Source organism: Heterodontus francisci, chromosome 1 (genome assembly GCF_036365525.1).
Source record: "Heterodontus francisci isolate sHetFra1 chromosome 1, sHetFra1.hap1, whole genome shotgun sequence".
NCBI lineage: Eukaryota > Metazoa > Chordata > Chondrichthyes > Heterodontiformes > Heterodontidae > Heterodontus > Heterodontus francisci.
Window position 1 is genome coordinate 262,793,184 of NC_090371.1, and position 18,420 is coordinate 262,811,603.

Sequence of the window (18,420 nt, forward strand, 5' to 3'; positions counted from 1 at the left end):
GGCTGGGGTTGTTTCTCCTTGGAACAGAGAAGGCGAAGGAGAGATTTGATTGAGATGTAGAAAATTGTGAGGGGCCAGGATAGATTGGGGTGAAGGGTCTATTCACCAGAGCAGAGAGGTCAGTGATGAGGGGGCATAGATTTAAAGTGATTGGTAGAAAAAATAGAGGGGAGATGAGGAAAAATGTTTTCACCCAGAGGGTAAGGGGAGTCTGGAACTCACCACCTGAAAGGGTAGTTGAGGTATAGACCCTCAACTCATTCAAAAGGAGTCTGGATATGCACCTCAAGTGCTGTAATCTGTAGGGAAATAGAACAAATGCTGGAAGGTGGGATTAGAATAGGTGGATCGTTTTTTATGGACCGTCTGCAATTTCAAAGTGTGTTAAACAGCATTGAACTAAATTACTTTATTTTTAAAAAGTTGTTTTTTATAGATCCACCTATTAGAATAGGTGGATCGTTTTTTGACCGGCACAGACATGATGGGCCAAGTGGCCTCTTTCTGTGCCTTAAACTTTCTATGATTCTATGACCCTGGAAGCCTACCACTGCAAGTGCAGGAAAATTTAATAGGATTCCCGAAGGTTATCAGGGTTTTGTGTCTGAAGGGAGAGTAACCCCATACCCTCGAGTGGAGCAAGCAAGTCCATAGTAATCCTCAGGGACACGAGGCCACTAGAACCCTTTTACTGGGAAAAGGCCTGACCTTTCCCCCAGAGAGTGCAGTAAACACCAGAATGGTGGTGAATGATATTGGAGGGCAGTGTATGCCTGTACCTTTACACCAGGTGCACTTGGAGTGCGACCTAGTTTCGGGACCGGTGACCATAGGGATTCCCCATAGTTTGCCTGTGGACGGGGTTGACCTGCTTCTAGGTAATGAGCTGGCGGGGGTGAAGGTAGTAGCTTCCCCAGTAGTGAAAGAGACACCAGGCAGAGAGGAGATCAGGGAGACAGGGCAGTGGCAGGAGATGGTCCCCTGCAGTTTCCCTGACTATGTAGTGAATCAGGCCATGATCAAACAAGCTCCCTCAGAGGAGACTGAATGGCACTGCAGGCAGATGACCATGAGGTCTGTCTGTCTGAGACTTTCTTTGGAAAGTTAGGAGACCCAGGGAATGAATTAAATGAATCTTACCTAGCTGAGGCTCAGCAAGCTGACCCAGTATTGAGAGAGTTACCACAGACTGCCCAGTCTGAAATTGAGGCAGAGGGAGTCCCTGATTGCTGCAATTTAAAGAATGAGGTGCTGATGAGGCAGTGGAGTCCTCCTCACAGATCTGAGGGCAAGGAGTGGACAGTAGTTCACCAGTTAGTGGTGCCGCAGAGGTACCGGAGAGAAATATTAAGAATGGCCCATGAGATTATAGTAGCTGTACATGTCGGTATATGAAAAACCAAAGCCCGCATTAGACAGCAGTTTGACTGGACAAAACTCCACAAAGATGTGGTGGAGTACTGTAGGAGTTGCCACATGTGCCAAGTTGAAGGGAAACCCCAACCTACAGTGAAATCTGCACCCCTAAGTCCTGTATTGGTGTTTGGAGGACTCTCCAGCAGAAGGATGGTAAACTGTAAGGGACCCTTGCCAAGAACAAAAGGGGACAGGCAGGCACAAGGTTAGAAAGGACAGGGGAAAAAGGGAAAAAGAGGACAGGTTAAAGGAAGTCCAGGAGGAATCCCAAATGGAAACCCCTATTGTCCAGTCAGCCAACCCCAAAGTATTTGAAAAATTAGACCCCACATCCTCCTATGTAAATACAGACACCAGAAGCAAACCACCAGAGTTGCTAACAGCATTTACAGGAACCTGCAGAGACAAAAAGTCCTAAAGACGGCAGAGAGACCGTTAGGGCGATACCTCACCTAAACAAAGTGCCACAGGGAAGTACAGCAGAAGCAGGAGTATCCCAGAGGACAAAGGGAAGATTGGAAAGAAATGTCCCCTCCACAGTCAGGAGAAAATGGAACAAACCATCCCCTAAGGTGACTCATCAAAGCATCGAAAGAAAGTTCAGATTAGAACCACCCACTATTGACGCCCATGAATAGAACTCCCACTTGGGGTAATTAAATCTAACCCTCCCCCTGCAGACCTCAACAGGAACAAAGACACCCGAGGCAGTCATAGAAATGTGCAAACTGAAAATTTCTCCAAAAACCACTTGTTTATTGGGATGCCAAAAATTGCAGTTTAAAGCAGCACTGCTACCAAGAAAAGACAGACTGTAACAACTGTTAGGATTTCTGAATGAATGAGAGAGATGCATGTGTTTTTTCCAGTACTTATATTTTCTCTTGTCCCTTTTAATGAAATGCTCTTTAAAAAAAAAATTGCATTTCATTCCGCTGGGTGTGGAGGTGTCATGAAGACACCCACCTGCCAAGAATGAGGCATATTAATTTTGTCATATGAACATTAATTTTAAACTGTTGCTGGAGTGAAGAAATGACTTGTTTAAAAAGATCACCAGACATTTGTCTGAAGTATATTTGCATACTAAGAGATGGTGCTTGTGGAGAAAAAAGCAACTACTAGCTGCTCCAATTAACCCAAATGGATTTTGATCACCAGACATTGAAGGTGTAAGAAAGCTCGCATTCCAGGGTCTGCTAAAATGGAGAATAGAGCATGGCTACCCGACCTGAACAGACCCGATGACACATGTCTGGTGCGGGTCGAGTCGGGTCTCTCTTCCGGGTCCGGCATTAGGGCTCGTGTCGGGCCAGGTCGGACACGGTGCTGCCTTTTGCTCAGGGAGGGAAAGGGAAGTAAACTTTCAACCAGAAGTCTTCAATCAAACAGAACTGCAGATCTACAGTACTATAGAGTCTCAATCACTATCCAATGAACTCGGCCACAAACTAAAGTGCTCGTGTGAAAGTTGCGGGTGTTGGGGGGATGGCGGTGAGGGGGCGTGCCGTTGGTAACAAGATCAAGCTCCGATTACCAACTCCATCTGCATGATTCTGCAGGAATAGCCTGCTGCCGGAATGGAGGATCCAAGGTAGAGCACAACCTCTTTGATATAATTAACTTCATTCCGGTAGTCGGGTCAGGTCCGGTCGGGTCAGGCGTGGGAAAAAATCAAAGGACTCGGGCCCGGGTCGGGTTCGGGTTGGATGTAGTCGAGTCGGGCCTGGGTCAAGTTGCGATTGCATACTCGAGCAGGCCTTTAATGGAGAATCCACAAACGCAGGAGTGGTTATACCAGCTGGTCACATGACTAACTGGCTGGCCTAGGCTTTTGAACTAGACACAGGACAGTTTGAAGACAGACTGCAGATTGCAGCAGAACCTGGAACAAAACAGCCTGGCTGGCTCTCTTTCGCTTTCTCACAAACCTCCGGACCCACTGATGTCACTTAAACCTCAAGAGAAAAAAGACTCCACATAGAAGTCAAAGGACTGTAACTACAACCCAGCTATTGCCTCAAACTTTTCCCCTTTATTCTTTCGACTTTTTCTGTCTCTATCTGTGTGTGTGTTTATTGCATGTATGCTAGCATGATCATGTCGCGTACTCGTAGTCGTTAACCGAATTAGAGTTTAAGATTAATAAACTTCCACCTTTCTTGTTTAAATCTAAGAAAACCTGTCTGATTGATTTCTTTGCCTTACAATTGGAAAGCAGTGAACAAAGATTCACTGAGGGGCAGCTAAAAACACGGTGTTTTTAAAATTAAACCCTGTTACAGTTTAAAGGCTGAGAGGGAACCCCTAGACCCCTTTCTTGCCTGGTCATAATACGTGACAATGATTATTTGGCAGGGTTTGCTGGTAATTACCCAGGACATATTATTGAAAGTTCAGCAAGATCTCCAAGCTAGGATAGCCCCTTTTTGAAGGATGAGGAGTTGCGAGATGCAGCGACGATATCTGAGTCAAAATAACCTAGAGTAAAAAGATGGAAAAGATCCAACAATGTAGTCTTCAGCATAAGTCTGTGTTGTGATTGCATACCATGACCATACCGTTGCATGATCTACAGCATAGCATTTTGCCCAGGTGACTGAACAGGCCCAGTCACTTTTGCCCTTTCACTGATTGCTATGCCTTGCTTGGTATTTCATAACTGACATTCAGATTCAGAAATAATTGCCTATCATACATTTAACTCAACGCAGTGTATGTTTGTTCAAAAAATAGTTTGATTTTTCCTCTCATGTTTACAGCTTGTAAACCAGCTGAAACAGTCTTGACAACACTTGTATCAAATTTATCTGGGACATGGATTTTCTTTGTTGTCGCTGGCTTTAAACTCCTTGGGATGTAGGTTTAAACCTTTGCTGATTGCGAGAGGTATATAACGGACAGCTGATCCGATGTCGCCTGTTCTGCACGATTGTTAAAAGTTCTAATTACTCCCTCAACCCTCTGTGATATGTTGTGACTAGATTCAAAGGGATAGTCAGCAAGCAAAAACTTGACAAGCAAAACTATTGCATTCAACACAGCTCTTATGATGAATTGATTCCAAAGTTGTCCCTATTTGATGTGGAATGAAAAGTGAAGGAGGACACTGGGAGAGCAAGTCCCCTCACCAACTGCCACCCAACCACCCATATTGCTGTTGCACATCACACCAATGCATTGTCTATGAACAGAAACAGAATTTAGTTGGAACAAAGTTCACACTCCAACTAATATTATCATTGGTGTCTTGAAATACTTCATGTCTGCACTGAGTGGAGGCAGTCTCACAATAATAATCCTCAGCATATACTGCTGCCAGGGTATTTGGATTAATTATCATTTGCTGCATGTTCCATACAACCTTGAAAAGAGAACTTAGTGTTCAGTTCATTGATTAAAATGGCAACTCCATGGTAGAATAGAACCGCAAAAATGCTAATACAGAATTAGAAGTTGAACCAGCCGTACAACAAAGATGTCTACGCAGGAGGAATTGAACCTTGTTTCATCCTTTTTTTTGAGCAGAAAACTATGGTGTCAGTTGTGGCTCAGTTGGTAACATTTGCACTTCTAAAGTGCTGGGTTCAAGAGCCCCTCCAGAGCTTCAGCACTAAAATCAAGGCTGATACTCCAGTGCAGTACTGAGGGAACATTACACTGTTGGAGGTGCCATTTTTTTTTCGGATGAGACATTATACTGAGGCCCCATCTGCCTGCTTCGGTGGATGTAAAAGATCCCATGGCACTATTGCAAAGAAGAGCAGGGGGCTTGGCAACAAACCCTAGGACATACTTACAGGCTGGCTCAGCGTTAGAGATAGAAAATTTTCAGAAGGCCCGAATCGGTGAGTTGAATACAGGGACTGGATTTTGTGCTGAAGGTGAAGTTCCTGGCGCTGGGCCAAAAAGGGAGTGAAACCCTGCCTCTGCATTTTCACGGCCCCCCGGAGCGATCCTCCAGTGGTTTTAAATGTAAGTTTCAGGAGGTGGAATGCCCGTCCCTTTAAAGACGGGGATTCTGCCTCTATGAGCTGCCGGCCAATCAGAGGGCCAGCAGCTCAGTAGTATCAACAGTGCCACCAGGAGCATTGGCCACTGCCGGTACTGCAGAGGCCTCAGACCCAGGTCCAGCGGTGGAATCCCGGACAAGAGGTAGGTGAGGCGGGTCACCAGGGCCAGTCTGGAAGGTCCTGACAAGGGGGGATGCTGGGGGCAGTCTTGTGGTCCAGGATAGGGGGGTCCCAGGACGTGAACTAGTTCCCGGTATGGGTCCTCTGTGGGCTACAAATTACCCATAGAGGATGGCCCCTCCAAGCCCGCATGGAGGGAGCCTCATTTTACAAGGCATCCTCCCTGCACAGCAGCGGCTCCCTTCGCTGCTGGTAAGATCCCTGCAGTGGCGAGAAGAGGCCCATAATTGGCCATTAGTAGGCCACTTAAGTACCTCAATTGGCCTCTGGGCAGGAAGGGTGTCATCGGCCTATCCCGTCACTGGGAAGGTTGCGAAGATCGCAGGGCGACAGGCCCTCTGCCCCATCGCACCCCCTCCCACCCCCCGCCACCCGTCGTGAACCTCCGGGCTCCCCAGTCTCTAATCCTGCCGTGGGGAGCCCCGTATAATCCAGCCTCAGATGTGTAGCTTGCTGGTATCATGAAGATCATGCTGGCTTCCTGCAAAAGAGCTATTTCTTCCCCCCGATGGGCTTAGCACTAATTCCAGATACCTTTCAAAGATTGTCACAGTTATACTATTTCTTAAAAGGCACACCAAACCTATAAAGTAACAGTGCCTATAAAACCATTCTCCACCACTTCTATACTCTGTTCTTGAAATACTTTCTATTGGCAGCGTGTGCTAAGCTCCTGCTATATTATTATTATAAACAATGACAAAATAAATACATAGCACAACATTTAAGATAAGCACAGACTATTTATTTTACTGCATTATATAATGTGTGAATGTCAGCTGCTTGAGCTGGCACAATGTTACTAATCGGGGTTGTGTTTTGTCTCAGAAATATTACATGCAACTTACCACTTCTAAGTGATTCCCTTGTGAATGGAGCAAGTCGGATTTCTGATGACTCTTAAGCCCTCTGAGCTATGGATTGACAAGTCTTTGTCTATGAGCTAGCCGAGTCCAGAATTATAATGGTTGTCTAAATTAGCCTGCTTCAAGCTACTTCCTCCCACATTAAGCATTTCTGGGGGTTGACGACCAGTCCCTTAAATTGTGTGCCTTTTCTCCCGGAGGCTTTTAAGAAAGGTTTTAGCTCACCGCCTGCCAAATTGAGTTTTCTCACTCAATAATGTTCAAATCTACAACAATTTGGTTAGATTTTTGCCCACAAAAGAGTAAAATTGTGAATGAACGAGTAGAAATAATTTCTGTCAAACACTTTTAGTAACATGCAGCCAACCCAATTAGCACATGAACAACAAATTGCAGGAGCATATCCTTCAGTTCTTTCTTTTTTTTAAACAACTGCATTGAAGCATCTCCTGAACCTTATCAGAATATCCACATTCCTTACGGTGTCAGTGATAGCTCACTTGGTAGCACGCTTGCCTTTTAGTCTCACCCTTCTAGTTTCAAGTCCTGTTTCAGCTCTTTTGAGCACAAAAAATCAAGCCTGACAATCCAGTTTAATACTAAGGGAACACTGCACAGCCAGAGGTGCTGTCTTTCAGATAAGATGTTAAACTGAGGCACCATTTGCTTGCTCAGTGGATGTAAAAGAACCTGTGGCAATATTTCAAAGGACAGCAGGGGAGTTGTCACTGGTCAATATTTATTCCTCAATCAACATCGTACAAATAGATTATCTAGCCATTATTACATTGCTGCTCGTGTGAGTTTGCTGTGCGCATACTGACTGCTGCGTTTCCTACATTACAACAGTGACTACACTTCAAAAAGTATTTCATTAGCTGGAAAGCACTTTGAGACGTCTGGTGGTTGTAAAAGGGGCTATATAAATGAAAGTCTTTAATTTAATAGCTTTTTATGGTAACTTATTCCACAACTCTATTACCCTTTGGGTGAAAGCCACTTGATTCCTGATTTGCCTTTTCACTCCTAATGTTCTATTTTGCTTTTCTCCCTGGTGTTGGAATCTTTAACATAATCAAAAAAAAATTGCCTGAACAGATTTTGTCAATTCCCCGAATAATCTTTAAAAATCCAATTAAATAACCTTGACATCTCTTCATTTCCAAAAGAAAACAATCCTATTTCTTGCATCCTTCCACATAGCCTGAAGTTATTTTTGTGGCTCGCCTTCACATCTGCACAAGGCAAGAGCATCCATTCTATTATTCAATGACAAAAACTGCAGATAGTGCGGGTGTAATTTGACTTGGGCAGGGACACAAAACATATGCATCTGAATCATAGAATAATAGAAAGTTACAGTGCAGAAGGAGGCCATTCGGCCCATCGAGTCTGCACTGGCCGATAGGTGCCATCGAGCCTAATCCCACTTCAAGTGTGCAAACAAGCGGCACAGTGGCGCAGTGGTTAGCACCGCAGCCTCACAGCTCCACAGACCCAGGTTCGATTCTGGGTACTGCCTGTGCGGAGTTTGCAAGTTCTCCCTGTGACCGTATGGGTTTTCGCCGGGTGCTCCGGTTTCCTCCCACAGCCAAAGACTTGCAGGTGATAGGTAAATTGGCTGTTGTAAATTGCCCCTAGTGTAGGTAAGTGATAGGGAATATGGGATTACTGTAGGGTTAGTATAAATGGGTGGTTGTTGGTCGGCACAGACTCGGTGGGCCGAAGGGCCTGTTTCAGTGCTGTATCTCTAAAAAAAATAATAAATGTTATGTGGGTTTTTGCCTCTATCCCCCTTTCAGACAGTGTGTTCCAGACCCCCACCATCCTCTGGGTGAAAACATTTCCCTTTGAATCCCCTCTAAATTTTCTACCTCTTATCCTAAATCTATGCCCCTGGTTATAGGGGAATAGGGTCTTCCTATCCACTCTATCTGGACGCCTTATAATTTTATACACTTCTATTAGGTCTCCCCTCAGCCTCCTCTGTTCCAATAGAAACAATTCTAGCCCATCCAATCTTTCCTAATAACTAAAATTCTCCAGTTCAGGCAACGTCGTCATAAATCTCCTCTGTACCTTTCCGAGCGCTATCACATCTTTCCTATAGTGCGGTGACCAGAAATGCATGCAGTACTCCGTCTGTGGCCTAACTAGTGTTTTATACAGTTCCTGCATAACTTTCCAGCTCTTATCATAAGGTCATAATAACTAGGAGCAGGAGTAGGCAATTCAGCCTCTCGAGCCTTCTCCGCCATTCAATACGATCATGGCTGATCTCATCTCGGCTTCAACTCCACTTTCCTGCCCATTCTCCACAACCCTTCAACCCTTTACTAATTATATTCTATGTCTCAGCTAATAAAGGCAAGAATTCCTTATGCCTTCTTGACCAGCTTATCTCCCTGTCCAGCCACCTTCAGGGTTCTGTGGATATGCACTCCAACGTCCCTCTGTTCCTTTACACTTCTCAATATCCTACCATTTATTGTTTATCCCCTTGCCTAGTTAGCCTTCCCCAAACACATTATCTCACATTTCTCAGGATTGAACTCCATTTGCCACTGTTCTAGCCACCTGACTAGTCCATTGTTATCTTCCTGCACTCAACAGCTTTCCTCTTCATTATCAACTACACAGACAATTTTTATATTGTCTGCAAACTTCTTAATCATATCCCCTACATCCAAGTCCAAACAATTGATATATACCAGACAAAGCAAAGGACCTTGTACTGAGCCTTGCAAAACCCCACTGGAAACAGCATTCCAGTCACAAAGGCAGGAATTTTATGTTGGGCAGGTGGCCCCGCCCATCGGACAAAAAAGGAGGGGGCAAGCCCCCCTCCGCTGGGCCTGGAGAACCATGCCAGGATTTTACGCTCCCCAGGCCCTTAATAGGACTTGGGCGGGACTTCCACCTCTCTGAGGCCAGCAGCTCTCAGTCCCAGCAGCTCCACTAACAGCAGTGGCCACTGCTGGGACTGCAGCCAGCCAGCAGCAGGATCTTGGACATGGCCCCGGAAGAGAGGTAAGTTTTGGGGCCTCGCCAGGGACAATCAGCCAGGCCCCAGTGAGGCAAGGGGGGGGGGAGGCGGGGGGGTGTCAGCTGGGGTGATGGGGCTTTGGGGGGCCCTCCATGGGGCACAGGGTACACAATCAGGAGGGCACGCCCTGCCTGCCTCCAAGGAGGCCACCAGATTTTACTTGTCAGCCTTCTGTGGGGCCTAAGGCACCCACTGGCCACCGGGAAAATACCAACGGTGGCGGAAGGAGGCCCTTAAGTGGCAGTTAATTGGTCACATAAGGGCCTTGATTGACCTGGGGTGGGCAGGCATCAGAAAAGGCACCCCCTGCCTCCCACTCAATTTCATGACCCTCCCCCCCCCCCCCACCAACTGCCACCAGCCCGCTCCTGTGGGGGGGCATAAAATTCAGGCCAAAAACACCTATCGACAATTACTCTTTAATTTCTACTTCTGAGACAAATATTGATCCAACTTGCCACTTTTCCTTGGATCTCACGGGCTTTTAGTTTTGTGACCAGTCTGCCCCGTGCAACCTTATCAAAAGACTTGCTAAAATCCACATAAACTACATCAAATGCAGTATCCTCATTGAATTTTTTGAGGAGGTAATAAGGAGGGTCAATCATAATAGTCAGACATGTTCTTCCCTTAACAAATCCATGCTGACTTTGATTCATCCGCATATTCCTAAATGAAGATTTATCCTGTTGCTCAGAGTTTTTTCCAATAATTTTCCCATCATTGAAGTTGGGTTGTCCAGCCTGTAATTACTCTGTCTATGGCTTTCTCCATTTTTAAACAGTGCTACAACATTAGCTGTCCTCCAGTCCTCTGGCACCACACCTTCAGAGATGATTGGAAAATGATGGCCAGAGTCTATGCTATTCCCTTGCTTCCCTGAACAGTCTAGGATACATTTCGTCTGAACCTGGGGATTTATCCACTTTCAAAGATGTTAAATCCCTTAATACTTCCTCTCTCACTATGTTAACTTCATCTAATATTTCACACTCCTCCTTCCTGATTGCAATGTCTGTGGTAATATGTTATTCCTCATATTTATTTCCATTGAAGTCAATGAAACTGAGTATCAGGTAGAAAGATAAAGAAATACTTGCATTTATACAGCGGCTTTCATAACCTTAGGATGTTAAAAGTGCTTTACAGCCAATAAAGAACTTTTGAAGTGTGATCACTACTGTAATTTAAGAAACATAGCAGCCAGTTTTGTGCACAGCAAGTCTGCACAACAGCAACGTGATAATGACCAGATAATCCATTTTAGTGATGTTGATTGATGGATAATTAGTAGCCAGAACACCAGGGATAACTTCCCTGCTCTTTGAAATACTGCCATGGGATCTTTCATGTCCATCTGAGGGAGCAGTAAGGACCTTGGTTTAACACATCATCTGAAAAACAGGACCTATGACAGTGCAGCACTCCTTCATTGCCATGGCAGTGGTCTGCCCAAGTGCAGATCTTCTGCTCTTTTTCTTCACCCAGGAAAGATCAGCATGATTGGGAAGAGGGTATATGAGGTGGTCTCCCATTGCTTTCCTCAGACTGGAATGGGAGTTGACATTGTTTTGAACTACACACTAGCCATCTAAGCTACCCATTCCCCATTCCTTCACTATTGCTTTGTAATATCATGCTAGATCTTTGCACTCAAGTCTCTGGAGTGGGACTTAAACCATGGATAGATGTAATAATGGCAGCAATTGCAATACTGCCTATTTTGTGTTTCCATCCGAGTTGAATTTCCCCTCCAGAATTCTAACTGGGATTTCACTAATAACTGATTCCTTAACAGTACAACCTTTTTTGGTTTCATATTATAGCCCTCTGATTGCAACTGAGTATCTTATTCAATTTTTAAAATATTATGTACCATTCTCATGGCTTCTTAGATTTATGCATTAAGCCCAAACTCTTTCATAATCATCATCATGTACCATAGTTTCATTTAATGTATATTTATTTTGACTTCTAGGTTCCATGTCAATTATTTCACACATTGCTACTGAGCCAAAATCTTAGAAATCTCTACCCAACAGGATATGGGAGGGCCTTCACCACACAGACTGCAATGGATCAAGAAGTACCACCATCATCTTCCCTGGACAATTAGGGATAGAATATAAATGCTGGCTTTGCCAGTCACATCCAATCCAAAGAATGAAAACAAAATCTATCCTAAATTTTATCTCTATCTATTGGCTCAGTTGGCTAAAAATCCAAATCTTTCTGAAAAGGTTTGAAATGTTGCTTGTTGATTGTTTTGTCTCCTATTTTGATCTCATCTGCAAATTTGGGAGCTTTTGCCTACAGTGATTTCCTCCTACGTATTACTCTACACTAAAAGTAGCAAGGGCTCTGGCCCAACCACTGGGGTGCCCCATTCACATTTGCTAGCCAATCTGAAGAGTTCTCATTTATGGCTACCCTCTGTTTTAAGCCAATTGTCTTTCAAGTGCCGTGTTTTACTTTGTATTCCCTGACAGCTTACCTTAATCATTAATCACTGATGTGGAACGAGATCAAAACTTTTCTGACCATCCACACAAATCTCAATGTACACTCTAGTTTGTGAGGGTACATTTTGGAAAGACAAACTTCAAACAGATTAACATGAATGCAAATTTTTGACTTCTATCTTTGTCCAGATGTTGTTTGATGATTCCAAAATATTCGTTGGAGTTTTTATCCATCTTTACTAGCTTGCTCTATGAAATTCCTAAGCCGAGAATATGAAATATTCTTTACTTGCAACTGCTGCTGTAACCTTTGCTCACAAGAGACGCCATCAACAGATGTGGTGACAGATAAAACAACTGAGCCAAGGTACGTAGAGTATTCAGCTGCTCTGCAGATTGACAGTTGATACAGAAACAGACAGCAACATTTACAGAAGTGATTGCAAAAATAGTTTACCTCTCAGCTACTCATTTTTCTACTTTTACATCATAAATGTACTTGTTCTAACAACTTTGATTAACGGAGTTCCTGGCAATTTCTGCAGAGACAAGACGACATTACATCCCATAAGGAAATGAAATAGCCTTACTCTTTTTTAGGACAAAGACACAGAATTCCTGCTCATCAGAACATACTGTTCCATTGTAAATTATGGTGCTGTAACCCTCTACCTCTTGATATAAATTTGCACCTGACACTAAGCCAAAACAGCAGTACCACTTAAAAATGCAAGATCATTACTCTGAATTAAATTCAATAAGGGCAATGTCTGTAGGGACTCCTGCAAGAATGAAATAATGCATGAGTATTATCATTTGTAAAATTAGTTCTGATCTTGCTTCCAGAAGATATCTCAAAATATTCAGAAAACCAGCAATAAATCAGTCATACTTTCCTCTGTTCTGATTATCAAGAAGTGTCCTGGGTAATCTTAAACAGTCTGTATTTAATAGAAGATGTTTCAGCAATGATTACAATACAGTGCTTTGGTTATCCAGCAGGGTAATCAGAATGACTGACACAGACTAACTGAACTTGATTTAAGTGGCATTTATACCTCCTGAAGCAGACTAGAATTCAACAACCGATCTTTGATATTATTAAGGACAACTGTATGACTTCTTTTTTTAAATGCAGAGCAATGAGACAGGGGAAAAATGCAAAAGTGACACAAATGTTTAAGAAACATGCCTTACTCTTGGTGAATACAAAAACTAAGTAACCAACAAGTGAATACAATGGAAACCTGTTACTAGGGCTGACACCAATCCAAGAATAAACACTTCCATTTTAGCTCAGGACCAACAAGAGTATTATTCACACCTGGTATCTTTACTGCTGTTGCTGAGCAGGTGCAAAGCTTTTACTGAGTGCTTGCTGTCATTTTTAAGACTGACACAGCAGACAAAAGATCTGCAAACCTGCAATACTAAACACAACAGCATAAATGGCATTAATTGCATTATTGAGTTCAAAATAATTTTCTAAAATAAAAATTAGCATTTGTGGACTTGCAACAATTGGAAATAGAAGTCTTTTCAATGCATTTCAACTTAATTTATTTTTCTATCATTTAATCTTAACTTCTTATTTACACCAAGGTTGACAATACTGCTCTAGTTAAATGGGCAATTAAACAAACTAATCTTAGGGCTCAGGCTGCTATAGCATACTGGCAAGTGTAATAGAGCAACCCACAGTGACTTGATCTCTAATTGTCTTTCTTTTACTGTTCCTCCCATCCAGTACCTCCCCCAAATGTTCTCACTGCTGTCAGAAGTTGTTCCACAGTGAGCATGATTGTAAATCCAGGTCCTATTGGCATTTAAACAAGCTAGGTAGCAAGAGTTTACTTTATCTTCTATGGAAAAACTGAGGTTCCCCCAATGGAAAGAAGGTAATTAATCCCAATTATGTTGCCTTTTCCCTGCAGTATTAATGCTAACTTTCTAACATTGATTTTGGAAATATTGTATATACAATGGCTGGCATTAGATTTCTTTTGACTCCACATCAGCAGTTCACATGGATTTGGGCAGTTGCGTTGGCAGCAAATAAGTTCCCAATTGTTGCAAAATAAGTACAGCAAACAATCAGTTTTTATTGTTGATTAATCGCCAGCATATGATTGTTTGAAAATTAATTATTGTAACAAGAGCACCGCCCAATAAAACCACTTCCCTAGGGGAAGGTTGGCATGCTCCGAAGACCATGAGAGCTATGCTGTTGGGTATATAACTGCTGGTAGGGACATCCAAGCCAGTGAGTTAAAAAGGTATGAGCCAAACTAATGACAATCCACCGGTCCTCCTGGGAGGGAGCTGCAATTTAGGCTAACAACCTGCCCATGTGAAAATGCCTGGAACCTAGAGACAAGATGAACTGGATACTGATTTGCAAATATTAACATCAACTGAGGAGAACCATAAACAGCTGGATGTAAGATAAGATGATATTCAGATAGAGTCAAATAGTTTACCCTGGACAAACAGCAGTGGAAGGAATAGGTTGCCTCGTGTGCCACCAGGCACAGGAGACTATCTAACTAACAAATAAAATCTGTCCACCATCAACAAATGAGCTTATGTTCTTCCAGACTGGTCTAAAAGAGCACGAGCAAAATACTGCAGATGCAGAACATCTGCAGAAATAAAAACAGAAAGTGCTGGAAATACCCAGCATGTCTGGCAGCATCTGTGGAGAGAAAAATGGAGTTAATGCTTCAGGTTGGTGACCCTTCATCAGAACTGGGAGTGCTTAGAGATGTAAGGGCCGCTGATCTGAAACATAGAGCTTGATTTTCCTGGCACTGTGGAAATGGGATGAGAGATGAATGGGCCAGGAAAATATAAGAATCCACATTGTGACAGCTCCCCGACCCATTCCCGCTGCCAGGCAAGCTGGGAAGTGGATTGGCTGCCACCCCACAGAGGTGGGCAACACATTAAGGTGCTTAAGGCCCCAATTAGGAGCGATTTTGAGGCCTCACCAGCATTTTTGCCACCAGCAGAGCTGTTTCCCGCCATGCATGGAAGCCGCCATCACAATGGAGGCGGCCACCCTGCGGTCGGTAGGGGGCCATTGGAGTCGATGGCTCCATGCTCCACTGATGGGGCCTCGGGCGAGAAAGAGCACACCTGCGACCCATGATTCCGCCAAGGGGCCTAACAACTTAGGCCCTCTTAATTTTTTAGTTGTTCCCACACCTCCAAGGACACCTCCATGATGAGGCGCCTTCCCAGTCTCTAACTTGCCTCAGCAGCACCCACCTCTCCCAGTGAGGCTGCCAAGGCTCCAGAACTCCTGGCCCTCTGATTGGTCCGGCAGCATTGGGAGCACGTGTGCCATCTTTAATTGGACAGCGAGCTTGGAGGAGGCCAATTAGAAGGCTGCCTCTGGGAAGATTACGCTGACAGGCATGCTACCGACAAGTGCAGGCTCGGGACTCCCATTGGTCCTGACATCGGGTTCCCAAAGCTCATGGTAAAATCCAGCCCATAAACTCTGTTTCTGCACAGATGCTGCCAGTCTTCTGAATATTTCCAGCATTTTCCAATCTAAAATAGAGTTTGGTGTGTGGTAAAGCAGACAGTTCCAAGGAGTCAGGTTGTGAAATCATAATGGGATTGAGGAATTCAAATTCAGCTGGGTCATCCAGAACCTTTTGATGGAAAATCATATGCTAAGAAATCCTGAAGAAAGATCCTAATTCCAGTTTTTGGATAATGGTTTGGTCACTCTCCATTCACAAAAACTCAATAATGCCAATCAGGCTTCATTCAGAAATTCTGAATACTAGTTTGGTCGGGTTCAATTCCAAAATTCGGAATAATGATTTGGTCAGGCTGTATTCAAAAATCCGAAAACCCATCAACATTTGCTTCATTTAAACAGGTACCTCATTTATGTCATTTCTGGAGCAGTTCCATCTCAATTCACTTCCATGTAGAAAGGGTCAGGAATACTCATTAAGGGCAGGATTTTCCCAAGCCTGTGCTGGTGGGGAAAAGTAGCGGGAGCTGTGATGGGATAGCACCCCAACTCAGTGCCGCTGGGGAAGTTTCCCAGCAGCGTGACTGGATGTGGATCGGCTGCCTGCCGCATAACTAAAGACCCTATTTAGGGTGATTTTCCCAGGAGAGGCCCCTCCACTATGTGGGGAGGTCACCAGCTCATCAGCTTCATGGAGGCAGCCTCCCATGAAACTCGAGGCTCCATCGCCCAAAGAAGAGGGTGTAGGCAGAGTCCAGAGGGGATTGCCTTTTCTTTTTCATTCTTGCATTAGATGTGGGCATCACTGGTAAGGCCAGCATTTATCACTAATCCCTAATTGCCCTTGACAACTCAATGGCTGACTCAGCCATTTCAGAGGGCAGTGAAAGGGCAGTTAGAGTCAACCACATTACTGTGGTTCTGGAGTCACATGTAGGCCAGACCAGGTAAGGGGATGGCAGATTTCCTTCCAAAAGGACATCAGTGAATCAGATGGGTTTTTACCACAATTAATGATAGTTTCAGGGCACCATTACTGAGACTTCAGATTTTTATTAATTAAATGAATTTAAATTCTACCAGCTGCCACAGTGGGATTTGAACCCATGTCCCCAGGGTATTAGCCTGGGTCTCTGGATTAATAGTCCAGTGACTGCACCACCATCTCCCCCTCTGATCTTTAATTATCTACTTACCTGTCCAAGGGCAGCTGGAAATGGAGGCGCACTCTCAATTCCCGATCTGCCTCAGCAGCGCCCACCTCTGCCAGTGGGACTGTCAAGGCTACAGAGCTGCTGGCCCTCTGATTGAGCCAGCAGCATCGGGAGTCCATCCACCATCCTCAATTGAATGGTGAGCCCAGAGGTGGCCAATTAGGAGACCACCTCCTGGAAGATTGCTGAGACAGTCCTGCTGGAGAGTGTGGGCTCGGACCCCCATTTGGTCCCAATGTTGGGGTCCCAAAGCCCATGGTAAATTTCAGCCCCAAGTGTTTCATCATAGTAAATAAAAGAGAATTGCATGAAAGAGTTTGTTTTAAAATGTAGATTCTCTGATCCAGAATAAAAGGTTAATTAGACTGTTTGACCATCAGCATCAGGAAGATGAATGTCATGATACATGACATTTTCAAACCACCATCAAACAGCATTTTGAAAATGTGATGCTGGAGGTTGTTGATAGCTTCACACATCTAGGCTCGACAATCACCAGCAATCTGTCACCTGATGCTGAAATCAACACTTGCATTGCAAAATCTGAAGCTGTTATGTCCAGGCTGAATAAGAGTGTGTGAAACAACAGCAACCTGCTGGAGAGCATCAAACTGCAAGTGTACCAAGCCTGTGCCCTCAACAGTAGGCGACATGTGGACAACATATGCTGGGCAGGAGAAGAGGCTGAACAGTTTCCACCTTTGCTGTCTCAGATGTATCCTTAGCATCTCTTGGGGGACAAGGTCACCAACTCTGGTCCTGGAGCGTGCTAATTTCATCAGCATAGACCCATTACTATGTCAATGATGTCTGCAACGGCTCAGCTATGTTCATTGGATGGATGATAGCCATATACCCAAAGACCATCCGTACAGTGAAATGGACACTGGATCACGACCTGCTGGATGTCCATACCTCCACTACAAGTACACGTGCAAGCGAGGTATGAAGATGGCGAACATCGGCACAGACAAGTAGGAGACAGCTGCCGACAGCCGGGACCCCAGGATATTGATTGTTTGGAGGAGCATTGCAAGAGGCAAGGAGAAACGGAAAGCTCAGCTGGCTACGAAGAGCGCCTAGAGAAAACAGACGCCAGTGAATCCTGTACCTTCTCAGCCCGCTGTCTTCATCTGCAGCAAGTGTGGCAGAGACTGTTGTGTCTGAGTGGGGCTCCTGAACCACACCAGGAGATATTTAACACAGAGTTGACCACCAAGGCAGAAACCATCATCTCACTTGACAGAAAGCTGTCAATTAGTTACAGTTAGAGTGTTGAAGGTAAAGCACAGTATTCAAATATTCTTCACAGATGGAATAACTAATATACTCATCGGACTGATTTTTCGGCCATCCTGTGTTCAGGAATGGAAGCAGGCAGGCGGTGGGCCTGAAAATACTGGCGCCGACTGATGTAACAGTTTTGAGATGTGGTTCTCGATGCTGGCAATTTTCACCAGGGTGGGGAAAGCAGGGCAGCATTCCCGTCCGCTTCCCGAATGAGACTAATTAAGGTACTTAAACAGCTCATCACGAGATTGTTAGAGGTAGAGGTTCAAATATTGAGGATGAGCATGGGTTTCATATGCTATCTGTTGCTAACCAGCTGCAGGGATGTAGGTCCAGAGTGGTGAGCCAGTACTGGCTGCCCCAGAGAATACCCCAACTCCATAAGAGGGTCAGCGGGGCAAAGGGAGCCGGGCATTTGGAAAAGAGGTGCGCTTGGCGCT